Source organism: Engystomops pustulosus, chromosome 4 (assembly GCF_040894005.1).
Source record: "Engystomops pustulosus chromosome 4, aEngPut4.maternal, whole genome shotgun sequence".
NCBI classification, from domain to species: Eukaryota; Metazoa; Chordata; class Amphibia; order Anura; family Leptodactylidae; genus Engystomops; species Engystomops pustulosus.
In genome coordinates, this window is record NC_092414.1 from 132,832,002 (window position 1) to 132,845,062 (window position 13,061).

The 13,061-nt window shown below is 41.1% G+C and overlaps 1 protein-coding gene across 1 annotated transcript in view; it reads left to right on the forward strand.

Annotated features, from left to right (window-relative positions):
- Positions 1-3,447: 3,447 nt before the first annotated feature.
- Positions 3,448-13,061, forward strand: part of UCN3 (urocortin 3) — a 38,434-nt gene continuing 28,820 nt past the window's right edge. The window contains exon 1 of the mRNA XM_072144516.1: positions 3,448-3,572. The gene's annotated coding sequence lies outside the window, so the exon portion shown is untranslated. The remainder of the gene's footprint in view (positions 3,573-13,061) is intronic.

The window sequence follows — 13,061 nt, forward strand, 5'->3', positions numbered from 1 at the left end:
TCGCTCTGCTATAGACTCAAATCTATTATATACTGCCCAGTCGAGCCGAACCTGAAAATACTGCACATACTGTGGGCGATTTGAACTGCCCGAATCACCCACATTTGGTGGGGCCCTTTTAAGGGCAAAGTGGTGGGGGCCACGGACCCCACCTGTAATCCGCCCCGGGCTGTCAAGTGTTGGGAGCCTTTTCACTTTTCACCTCAGGCAGCATAAAGGCTTGGTTCACCCCTGGTTCCAGTGATTTTTATCTCATTAACAAGACTGGGTCTATTATTCTACTGTGAGCAGGGCCTTAGAATCTGCCAGTAAATTTATAGTAAAAACTGAATTCTAAAGGTAGTCAGGTGGAATAGAATTAGGGTCCAGCAAGACCTTTATTACACATTCAATTATGTGTTTGAATTTTGTGTCACCATTGCTAGACAAACATCAATGTAGTTTCATAGATTGTTTATGTCATAAGAACATAAAAGTCTGTATTTGGTATTTTAAAACTAATAATGTGCATTCTGAGAAAAGATATAGCACATCCTTAAAGGTTTGCAGAATCGCAAGCAATGTGAAATTCAAGGTATATATATTAATATGGAAAGCATGTGTTCAGATGTCTGTAACAAAAGTACATCAGATAGATTGGCCATCCAATCCCGGCTCTTGATTATTTTGGCAGCTATCCACTAGGTTCAGACTGGAACACTTCACCAACACCACATAAAGTAAGATAAGATAACTAACATACATATAATAAAGGGTAATTGCCAGTTCAGTGGAGCTTAATTCATATCATAAAAGCTTCTAGTAACTGTGACAGCATGGTTGCCTGGCATCAACATTACTCACATTGCAAGCCCAAATTAGAAATGTTTCAGAAAAATATATTTTAACTAAAGATCTGAGTAGATCATATCATAACATGATATAGTAGTTGACAAAGCTAAACAGAAAGCAGTGCAAATAAAGTTATCCATTATGGGGTAACCTGCTGAAACCAAAATTAATCTATTCATCCATCCGTTAACATTTTGTAGAATGATAAGTATGAGAAGCATTCAACTTTTCAAGAGGTTCTGACATAAAAAAAAAACCTGTTCTATAAGTTCCCAAAACATTTCCAGGTCTATCCAGTGATTGTGTGTTATATTGTATTTAAATGGAGTACAACTAATACATTAATATGGGACTGTTTCTGGTAAGAAGTAGACCTTTTTTATGATCCTGGACAATCAGATGAAGTGGATATGTTTTGCCAACATACACAGCATCAAGTTTTGCAAAACCAAACACAGCATAATAGCACAAACACCTCATACAAACATTTTTTATATGAATTATGGTGCTGAAGGGGTGATGATGTGTGCATGTTTTGCAATGATAGGATTTAGGCATCTGGCAGTCACTAGATTTTGAAACCTAGGTGTACCAAAATAACATAGCGTAAAATAGTTTTGAGCCCATCTATCTAACATCAAAGCCTAGTTAGACATGGATTATGCAACAGGAAAATAACCCCAAACAAACCAGAAAATCTACAGCAGAATAAACATAATAAAGAAGAAAAGGAAAATAACAAATTCTCTTGGTTGTATGTTGAAGTTACTTTTCATTTACCAAAAGAGGTTAAAGAGATTGAAAGGGATTAGATATAGTCCTACGAGGTCACAGATATCAATGGACTGCAAACATTGCTTGTCTTAGAATATTGCTGATGTTTTTCTCTATGGCATTGTGTTTATACATGTCTGAATGCTCAGGACCACTAAACTGCCAAGGGGTAAGCAGTCACACTTGCTGATGATCAATTAATCCAGGACATTTGCTTGGAGGCACCTGGCTGCTACTGAATTCCTATGAATGTGTTAATTTTTACAAATTGTCTTTACATTTCAGCCTAACATTTTTTAAACTAGAATTTTTAATTTGTTGTTGTGTATGTGTATGTGTATGTTATGTATATAAGCAGAGTCAAATAGAAACATATGATAGATTAACTACCAGATATTAATTTGCATACATACATACAGGTTTGCCCTTCAATACATCTGTTCCATGAATTATCTTTTGTCAAAATCATTATAGAGATTTTAAGTCTTATTTTTTTACCAGTGGTAGAAAAGCAGTGAGTGGACGTATAAGAGAGAAGCTCGAACGCAGGAAATCTACATATAGAATATTTATATTAATCTCTTTCAGTAAATGCTGAAATGTGATAAATGACCACATATAACATTGATATTAAAACTAAAGAATTAAAGGGGTTGTCCGAGTTTAAAAAAAAAAATATATATATATATATATATATATATATATATATGTGGCCGGGAGCGGGCTGCCTAAAATAATAAAGCTGTACTTACCTTCCGGTGCCCTCCCGCATTCAGCTTCCGGCCGGCCGTGGCCGGGTATGCCTATCCGTCCCTATACACAGTATTGTGTATGGGGGCCGGAAGGTTGTCATGTCCGGCCGGAAGCTGAATGCAGCGCTGCTCCGGCGGCCATGTTTGTTTACATGGGGCCCCGACCGGAGCGACAGCAGCGCTGGATACGGGAGGGCACCGGAAGGTAAGTACAGCTTTATTGTTTTAGGCAGCCCGCTCCCGGCCACATATATTTTTTTTTCAAAACTCGGACAACCCCTTTAATATTCTCAAAGTCCAAAAGACCGTTTACTAACTACCGAGAAATGGATTTACTGTAACAACAGATGGATGTGAATACAGTTGAATGGTTTTTTCTTTGTTTGCCATGAAGTCTATAAAATAGGCTCCGTTTTTGAATGTTTTTACACTTTAGAAAATTATGCTGGAAGTGACCACATTTTGGAAACTGCACCCCTTAAGAAAGTTTTAAATGGATGCAGTGAGCATTTTGACCCTCTGGTGTTTCATCAGCGTATGTTTCAGAAATAAATATACAGCTGAAACTATGAAAAGTAAACATTGCAATTTTGCCATAACGGAAATCTAATAATAGATGGATATATCAATTGGGCTCCCTGGCCCCCACAGGACTAAATGAGGACCTGCTATACACAGGCTTTTACAAGGATTAGGTTTCTTGAATACTCAACATCTCAGCAATTTTCAGGTTTTCTGGTGTTTGTCTTTTGTATTTTGTTTGGGTTTACACACAGGTCCTCATACAGGTTTTCTATAATATTTTTTGTCTTGTATATATTTTGGACCCTTATTTTGACTGCTCATGTGCCCCCCCCCTCGTCCGTGGGGCTGGCCCCCTGACTTGTTTTCGGGGGACCCCCTCCGCTGACTGGATGCCCATATGCCCAGACTCCTACTCACCTTATCTTTCACTTTTTCTTTATCATAATTAGTATTATTCTTTTTTGTATTCTATTAAGTCCCCTTACGCACAGTAATTTCTGTTTTGTTTGACTTCTCACATTAGGTGCCTCAGTCTAGTGTCCCTGTCGTGATTACCTCACCTGATCCATTATGTTGTCTCTCCTGCTCGAATGACTACAACCACCTTGGAGATCTCACCCATCCACTACATCGAGACCTGTGAAAACCAACCCTGGCCGGCCTTCCCAACCTACCAGCCCATATGAATGGGTTTGTTATTTACTTACCTTCAGTTTTGAACTTAAATATCCTGTATCCTCGATCTGGATACCTAGATCTGTACTAGGTTTTCTCTGGGACTATACAAAACTATATGTATTTTAACGTCTTTTGCTACTTTTCCCATATTATTAATTGCTATCTTTAATGGTGTACCTATTTAAATCTCGTTCCCTGCCTATGGAGTCCCACACATCTTTTATACAATATGCCTCAACCTTCACTACTACAATTTGTATGCATGCTCATTCTTCACCTTACACCTTAATATACACAACACCATTCTGGCCACTTTATTTTACAGTCACTTCATTACTTGTGCTGTTTCACACATCACTCACCTTGTACACTCATTTACACATTACATCATCCTCCCACACCTCGGTGTGGTTACCCTGTACTTTTTATTGTAACGCAAGCGCATAGCTCTGAATAATTGCTCTGCGATGTATGTGTATGACAGGTCCGATCACGGCCGTCATATCACCCGCGCATGCACAGTAATGTCTTTTATTCTTCTTCCGGAAGTGACGTACTTCCGGTCTGTGACACGCAATGATGCGGACTTCGCGCACGCCGCCGAGCTGGACCGCATTTCACACCTGTTTGGTGTCAGACTTCAAGGGCAGGGAACGCTATATATACACTTTAGAGTTTTTGTAAGGCTGCACACTACCCCTGAGGAAGCCTGCTTGCACAGGCGGAACGCGTGGGGATTCCTCCTTAGTCCCTGGCTCTTTATGACCAACCCAACTGTGACTATGTAGGTAACAATGGTTGTGTTACCTGATCGACTTATTTGCCGGGACTATTGTTTTGTTTTCTGTCTTATGCACCATGAGTGCTTTTTAATGGTTTTCAATCATGTTAATGATTTATTTAATAAAGATCTACGAATTTATATCATGAACACCCTCTTGTACTTATTTTATGGAAATCTAATAATAATAATAATTCCTTTATTTATATAGCACAAACAGATTCCACAGTACTACACAGAGCTTGCCAAATCAGCCTCTGTCCTCATGGGGCTCACAATCTACCTAAGTTGTGCAGGGGCTTTATCACCCAGTGCTCCCTGCACATTGAGCTGATGCGGACTCTGCCTTCCTGGATTCCGGCTTTGCAGGAAATTTTGTGGATGTCTCTCTGGTCTCCCGGCATCACTTACCGTCTCGAGAAGCCTCTGGTCATCTCCTCAGTCAGTGGGCAAATCCTCTCCGATCTGGTCCGGAGTCTTTTTTACTGCAAGTCGGGGCTTTACATAAAGATAGACTGTTTTTCTATGTGCTACCTCAGTCCACATCTTCCCTCCTGTTAGGTCCTCCGTGGTTGCAACTCCACGCACCTGTGCTTAATGGTGCATGGTGATTCCTCGTCCAGTACCAGTCATGGCCTCTTCTGTTTTCTCTAAGCCTCTGGAGGGTCTCCCAGCTTTCAAGACTTTGCAGATCTCTTTTGGAAGAAGCAAGCTACCACACCATCCCTACAACTGCCCTGTTGATCTGATGCGGGGTATGTCTCCTACTTGGGGTTGGGTGTACCCACTCTCTGTGCCTAAAACCGCAGCCATGTCAGACTAAATCAAAGAGAACCTCCCAGAGGCCCCTCTGGGCAAGAACCGTCTCCTTAGCATATTATTTCTCCTGAGCAACTGGTTGTTGCTGCTCCAGAGGATCTTCGGCAGCTTCCTCCTGGCAAGACCTATGTCCGACCTGCATTTAGAAAGAGGATATTGACTTGGGGACATTGCTCTCGTGTGGCAGGGCACTCTGTGGTGCAACGCTCTGTAGCCCTCATTTCCCGTTTCTATTGGTGGCCTGATTTAGTCAAGGTTGAATAGGATTTTGTATGTTCCTGAACTTCCTGTGCTCGTAAAAAGCCATCTTGCCTTAAACCAGCCGTTACCGATACCCATCTGCCCGTGGTCTCACGTGGCAATGGATTTGATCACGGTTTTTCCATCTTCCTCTGGGAATACCATCATCTGGGTGGTAACTGACCTTTTCTCCAAGATTTCCCATTTTTTGCCTCTGCCAGGTCTGCCATCTGCCCCTCCCCTTGTCACCCTGTTCTTCACCCACATCTTTAGGCTACATGGACTTCAGGAGCACATCGTCTCTGACCAGGTGGGACAGTTTCTCTCCCGCTTCTGGCATTTTCTCTGCAGTCAACTTCAAGTAAAGCTGTATTTCTCCTATGCATACCACCCTCAGTCCAATGGACAAGTAGAAAGAGTTAACCAGAGTCTGGGCTGCTATCTCTGTCATTTTGTTCCTGCCCATCAGGACGACTGGTCCACTCTGTTGCCGTTGGCAGAGTTTTCTTGTAATTCTTTGGATTCAGCTATGGACTGCTTCCACACCCTTCACTTCCTCTGCCTGTGGCCCCTGCTGTTGAGGAATTGGTACGGGATCTGAAGTCCATTTGGGAGCAGACTCACCTTTCCTTGTTACAGGCTTCTGTCCGTACCAAGCTCCAGGCTGACAAGAAACGCAGGCCTCCTACTAATTTCTCTCCAGGTGACAAAGTCTGGATGTCCTTTCGGTATGTCTGGCTAAAGATCCTTGGCTAAAAACTTGGTCCACAATTCCTGGGTCCCTCCGAGGCGCTCAGCCGCATCAATCATGTGACCTACAAGCTGCGCCTTTCTCCCACCATGTGATTCACGAACTCCTTTCATGTATCTCCACTCAAGCCAGTTATCCTGAAACGCTTCTCCTGGGAAGTTCCTCCTCCTGCTCCTGAGGCTGGGTCCACCCATGTCTTCGAGGTGAAAGAGATCCTAGACATGAAGACGAGAGAGGTAAGCGGTTCTTCTTGGTAGACTGGAAGGGGTTTGGGGCTGAGGAGAGATTTTGGGGGCCCCAGGACAATATCCTGGACCATGATCTCTTGCAGAGATTTCTCTTGCCCAAGAAAAGGGGGAGGCCGAAGGGGGTTTTTTTCTATCCCATATCGCGGAACGTGGACTTACCCGTGCCCCTCTCACCCTTCCAGTGCAGTGCTCACACCACTCACCTGTCCCCTTTGCTCTTTGGGCTCCAATGGCTTTGTGCATGCATCCCCGACTCCTAGAGCACGCACGCCGGCTCGCAGACATTTAAAGGGCCAGCGCACCGCTGATTGGCACTAGCCGTTCCAGGATATAGTTAAAAGCTGGCCTTTTCCAGCATACCCTGCTGGAGTTTCCGTGCTCTATGCCGTTGATAAAGCTTGTACCCTTGCCCAACGTCTGTTTGTTGATTTCCTGTTGTGACCCCTACAGGGGTCGTTTTTGAAGAGCTGTATAAAGGCTTGTTTTCCTGCGTAACAAATTGCACTTCGGAATGACTGAAGTTAATTTTCCATGCCATGTACTGGGAAGCAGGAAAAAAAATCCAAATGCAGTGAAATTGGTGGATTCTTGTGGATTTTATGCCTTTCACTGTGTGCCCCAAACTGACATGTCTAATTTATATGGGTCGGTATGATCGTGGGGAAACTACAGTTATATAGGTTTTAATGTGTTATAATACATTTAAAATAATTCAAACCTTCTATACAAAAAAAAATGGAGGTGTGGGAAATGTCATTTTTTGCAAAATGCGCTGACATTTTTATTGTTAACATTTTGAGGACAGTGAGGTTTTTAGATCCCTTTTATTACATTTTTTATATGCAGTAAAAAGGTGTGCAAAAAAGTGGTGTTTCAGACATTTGGGCACTATTTCACGTTACAGGGTTAAACTCCGGGAATAACTGTTATTATATTTTGATTTTCATAGTTTATGATTTTTACAGTTTATTTTTATATCAGTTTTAGGGAAAGGGGGTGATTTGAATTTTTAGGTTTTTTTAAAGTAATTTTTTTACTTTATTTAATTTAATTCAATCCCCCTAGGTTACTTTAACCCTAGGTGGACTGATTAATCCTACCATATACAGTATGGCAGTATACTAAGTGAGGCCAATGAGGCCCTGCATATTCAGTGGTTAATGCACTGCCCTGCCCCCTTGTTCCTGATTGACAGGTCTCACTGCTGCAAAACATGCATGCTGTGATCATACCATGATACTGCCAAGTGATCAAATATATAGATTGGGTGGATGGTGCAAATGTAACTGGGTAACGGACCTTAGATGACATCACCCTGGTCACATGACTTGCTGGGACATGGGGAGGTATAGATGGGAAGAACCAGCCGTGCAGGGTTAAAAGGGTTAAAAATCTTACTGAAAGCTGTTGGAATAGTTTGGGGTTCAGTTTTATAAATAATTTATTTTCAAATTTCCTAAAAATGTAGAAAATTGCGGTTTGATTTCTAAGCCTCTAAATTTCCAAATAAAATAAAATACCATTAAATTATATTTATGTTGTCAATATGAAGTAGATACATTGTCAATGGAGGGAAAGAGGTGCAGGCCCTGAGCTGCCCACAGACCCTGCCCCGACCCTGTCCCTGCCTAATTGCCCCAACTGTGGTAACCCGAAGGGGAAAACTAGTTGACAGTCCTTACTCTGAGTATGTGTTCAGAACAGATGAATAGACAAACACAGAAGAACAACAGATAAACAGGTAAAAGAAAAGTCACTATAACCAGGATAACCAAGATAGTGTTCAGAGGTACAGAATTGAGATGCAAAAGAGTAGCCAAACAAAGGAGGCAAGGGTCAGGATACTAGCAATATAGCAGAACAATGAAAAGTAAGGTAACTGAGAGGGAGAGAAAGTGTTCTGTGTCATGTAGGGAACCTGGCAACTAGTGATAATTCACATGTATTTACCTTCACAAGATGCCATCACCCAAGCGCATCAAAATATGTTAAAGAGTACATAAAATGTTGTCTTCTTGACTACCCTAACAGATAATTATGCTGGTAAAAGAGGACTGCATAAAATACCGCTTCACATCTATAAATCACTATTGCATGGTGACTAGTCTAGGCTGTAGGACCCTCTGAGACCTTGACCACAAAATAGTCACAATGGCTATTAGTGATAATATTTAAACTTTTAAGAATTTACAAAATGCTGAGTGGGCAAAAAATGTTATACATGTCTTATATTTTGCAACCTCACTTGTTCTACTATATTCTTCTCATCATCAATGGTTATATTTAGTTTACACGTCCATATTGAATGTGAAACATATCACTTATATTGGTATGGTCACATTACATACATATATACACCACATAAACCACTGAAATGATGAACTGAAAATGTATTTACAGGTAATGTGACCTTCTCTAAATATTTGAATGGGAATGTCCAAAAGTTCAATGTTTCATTACTTTTTGAACAACTTGCTGCTCTCAAGGAGCTCAACAGGAGGATACACAACAGATGTTTGATCCATGATGTAGATTCTGGTTTTGTACGCATTTCAGATCACATGCAGACCGATGCACTGTCATGAGTAAAAGTTTTGGATGATACAGAAAACGCTTTGGCCTTGTATGGCTGTACCTTTCTTTTCTGTAACAACCTATGTTATGACTAAAGTGTTTTTTTATTGAAAGGACTATGTATTCAGAATAAAGATGGGGTTTATTGGAATTTACGACTGTACATGCTTGATTCAATTCTTTTTGCCGTGAAAGGATACCCTGGAATTTGAGAGGGTACAAAGAAGAACCACAAAAAGGAAAGAGGCTGCACGGACATGTCCTATCTTTCCCCGTGCTATAGCCCATACCCAATGCATTTCTATTTAGAGGGCAGGGGTTACCCCTTCTACTCTCCATGATGGCGGACGTATGCCCACTCAGCCGTAGCGGCATACATTTGTGTAAATGCATGTAAAACTATCCAGCAGATCTAGGTCTAAGCATTTTAACCCCTTACCGACATGTGATGTAATAGTACGTCACATGTCGGGTCCTGGTACATGGAGAGGGCTCGCGGGCCGAGCCCTCTCCACAGCCGGTAAGTTTTGCCGCATATTGCAGCAAAGGCTTACCGGTAACACCCGCAATTGGTGCCGGCACCGATCGCGGGTGTTTTACTGGTGATCGCCGCCGGCAAAGGTGGCGGCTTCAAAAAGACGGCGGCGCGCGGGCGCAGCCATCTTTCTGAGGGTCGTTGCTCCCCGTGATGTCATTGGGGAGAGGCGATCCGTCGCCATGGTAGCTTCGGGTCTCATGAAGACCCGAAGCTACTTCGGGTTAACCCATGCATTACAATGTGATATCAGCACATTGTAATGTATGAGTAGTAAAATCCCCATATACTGCCATACTGTAGTATGGCAGTATATGATAGGATTGTACAGACACCCTAGGGTTAAAGTACCCTAGGGAGTCTGAAAAATAGTTATAAAAAAAAGTAAAAAAAAAATATATAATAAAAAAAACTAAAAATTCAAATCACCCCCCTTTCCCTAGAACTGATATAAATATAAATAAACAGTAAAAATCATAAACACATTAATTATCGCCGCGTCCAAAAATGCCCAATCTATCAAAATATGATAGGTCCACGTTTTTTTTCTCCCGTCAAAAGGAGAGAGAAAAGGGTTCAGGGATTGCTTGAGTTTGTGAGTTTAACCCCGTAACGGAAAATCACTGTACCCTTTACACTTTATACTTGTCATTATCGGTATTATCACCACAGTAAATTTCCATATATATTTTTATTTTTATTGTGGTGCTGCAACAATGATATAATGCTTTTGTAAGCCAGATCCAATGGAGGATATGCTTTAGGTGCTAATGTGTTTATCATTAAACAGATTAATTGTATCAAAATAGTGTTCACGTAGATTTTCATTAGCTTTGGTTTTACCGCTTTAGGAGGAAATTTAAAGATGGACTGAGATCCTAGTCCCATTCTGCTGCCAGGGCCTAAAGGTCAAGTATAGCAAGTTACTGATTGATATATTTATTTTATGAAGCTTGTATGTTTAAATAACAATTCAGCCATGGAGTTACTTATCTTTGTTCAACTGACTGGAAGTATTTGCATGAACAAAACGAGTGGTGAAGTCCAGATCTTTGGATTGAATAAATTGGGTTTTTATCTGTAAAACACTACAATAATCTGAAAACAAATCTACAATTTAATCACAAAACCTTACTGAATAGGAATCCTATCTGTAATCTTGCACACTAAAGGTGAAACATAAGTTCCTGTGATAATACAAATGTATCAATGTGTCTGATGATTAATCTGGTGCAGTATAAGACTGGCAAATCCTACTTTTCACTTCCTATTAGTTGGTCTATTTTGCTGCACCACACAGGGCTGCATCCCCCATGAGGTGGGATGAAAATCCCACCTCTCACAGCAGATGACAGAGCCCTGAGGGAGCGGCATGATCTTAATTTGTAAAACAGGTAGTGCTCAAACCACTCTCAGAATTAGGGATCTGCCGCTGGCAAGTCTGTACAATGTAACTTATATCATAAGGCTGGGGCATAATCAAATGGGGAGTGGGGGACTATTTCTGGGGCTGCATATGGGGTCCAGATCTGAATTAAATGGGTAGGGGAGGGGGGATAGGAGGGGTGTTGACTATACTGGGGGCTGTATAAGTGGGCCGGAACCTACTGTATATAATTACAGTATACTGGGTGGGATCTGTATATAGGGCATAGAATTTCATTAAACTGGGGTAGGGGGTTAATATACCCTAAGTTTTTTAAAAATGATATTAAAAATTCAATCACCCCACTTTCCCTAGCACTAATATAAATATAAACAGTAAAAATCATAAACATGTTAGTCTCAAAATGTCCGATTTATATCCGGTTATTCCCGGCGTTTAACCTTGTAACAGAAAATAGCCCCAGAGTCAAAAATACCACTTTTTTTATTTTGAAAAATATTAAAAATTCTTTAAAAAGTTATCAAAAGGCTGTACAGTCCTACAAATCATAGCATTGAAAACATCATCAAAAGTCTCAAAAAAGTTACACCACGCACAGCTCCGTACACTGAAGTATGAAAAAGTTATTAGCGCCAGAAAATGGCAAAATGAAGATTTTTTTTTTACAGGAGGTTTTAATTTTTGTAAATGTATGAAAACATTATAAAACCTACACAAATTGAATATCCCTGTGATCGCACCAGCTGAAAGAATGAAGTAGACGTGTAATTTGGGGAGCACAGTGAAAGAATACAGCGTAAATGGTCGCTATGAATACGGCGTAGCACTCACTTTGAAGTGCAATTTGTTACACAGAAAACAAGCTATTATACAGCTCTTTACATGGAAAAATAAAAAGTTAAAGATTTTTGAAGGTGGGGAGTGAAAAATTAAAACACAAAAATGAAAAAAAGGCCTTGACTGGAAGGGGTTAACATATACATGTGATTTTGTGTTCCAGGAATCTCACTTTAAATGCTCTGCATGTTTGTCCCACAAATGATAAATTGCAACTGCTGCATGTGATGATATTAATATCACAGGTCGTGTTACAGTTCATTAAATGTTTTTATATGTTTTATGTTTTATGTTTTATATTCTTTAGCCGAATCGCTAGTCATTAAATTTTTAATATTCAATACAAACGTGCAGGTTTTGCATTTCATAGCATTGCATTTGAAAAAGCCAACACTTCGTGACCATGTACGTGATTTCCCAGTACTCTGGAACAAAGAAGGAGAAAATGGGGCACATTTACTTACCCGGTCCATTCGCGTTCCAGCGGCGGCTTCTCTGACGAGCGTTCGGGTCTTCCGGCGATTCATGAAGGTCCTGCGCCCGATGTCCACCAGGTGGCGCTGCTGATGCGCCGACGTCCGCCGAGGTGCCCCGGAGTTCATCGTCTTCATCGTGGTGCATGTGAGTATGGCCCGTGCGACCAATTTTTTTTTTTTAAATGCGGTGGTTTTTCCGAATCCGTCGGGTTACCGTTTGGCCAAGCCCCCCCGATTTCCGTCGCGTGCATGCCAGCGCCGATGCGCCACAAACCGATCGCGTGTGCCAAAATCCCGGGGCAATTCAGGGAAAATCGGCGCAAATCGGAAATATTCGGGTAACACGTCGGGAAAACGCGAATCGGGCGCTTAGTAAATGACCCCCATTACGTTTCGATTCAGGTACGATTTCTGCGAGACACAACTCTGCATCCATTCTTTGCTCTCACACAGGGATAACTTTTATGATGTGCTTTGGATGTTGGCTTTTGCATGTAGCAATGTGTTGCCCGCAGTGGTTTTCCTAAAAGTTTTAGGAATGACAGGTATGCCTCTGAGGCATTCCTTTTGTATGACATCAGTAAATTTGAGGTTGACTTGATTGCCATTAATATATGACATGAGGGTGATAAGGTAGATACACAACATTACCAAATTAGCTAAAGATGGAGAAAATGTGGCCTCCATGCTAACCCTATATGTCTGTAAATAAAAATTGTCTGTCAAATATACATCAAGTAGTTATGTTTTAAGAGATAATTGCAGACTTCAAGTATATATTCCTGTAAATTAGCACTGTAACCACTCTATCGTTGAAGATGGAACTGTAATGCATTAATAGCCACCTTGTGTG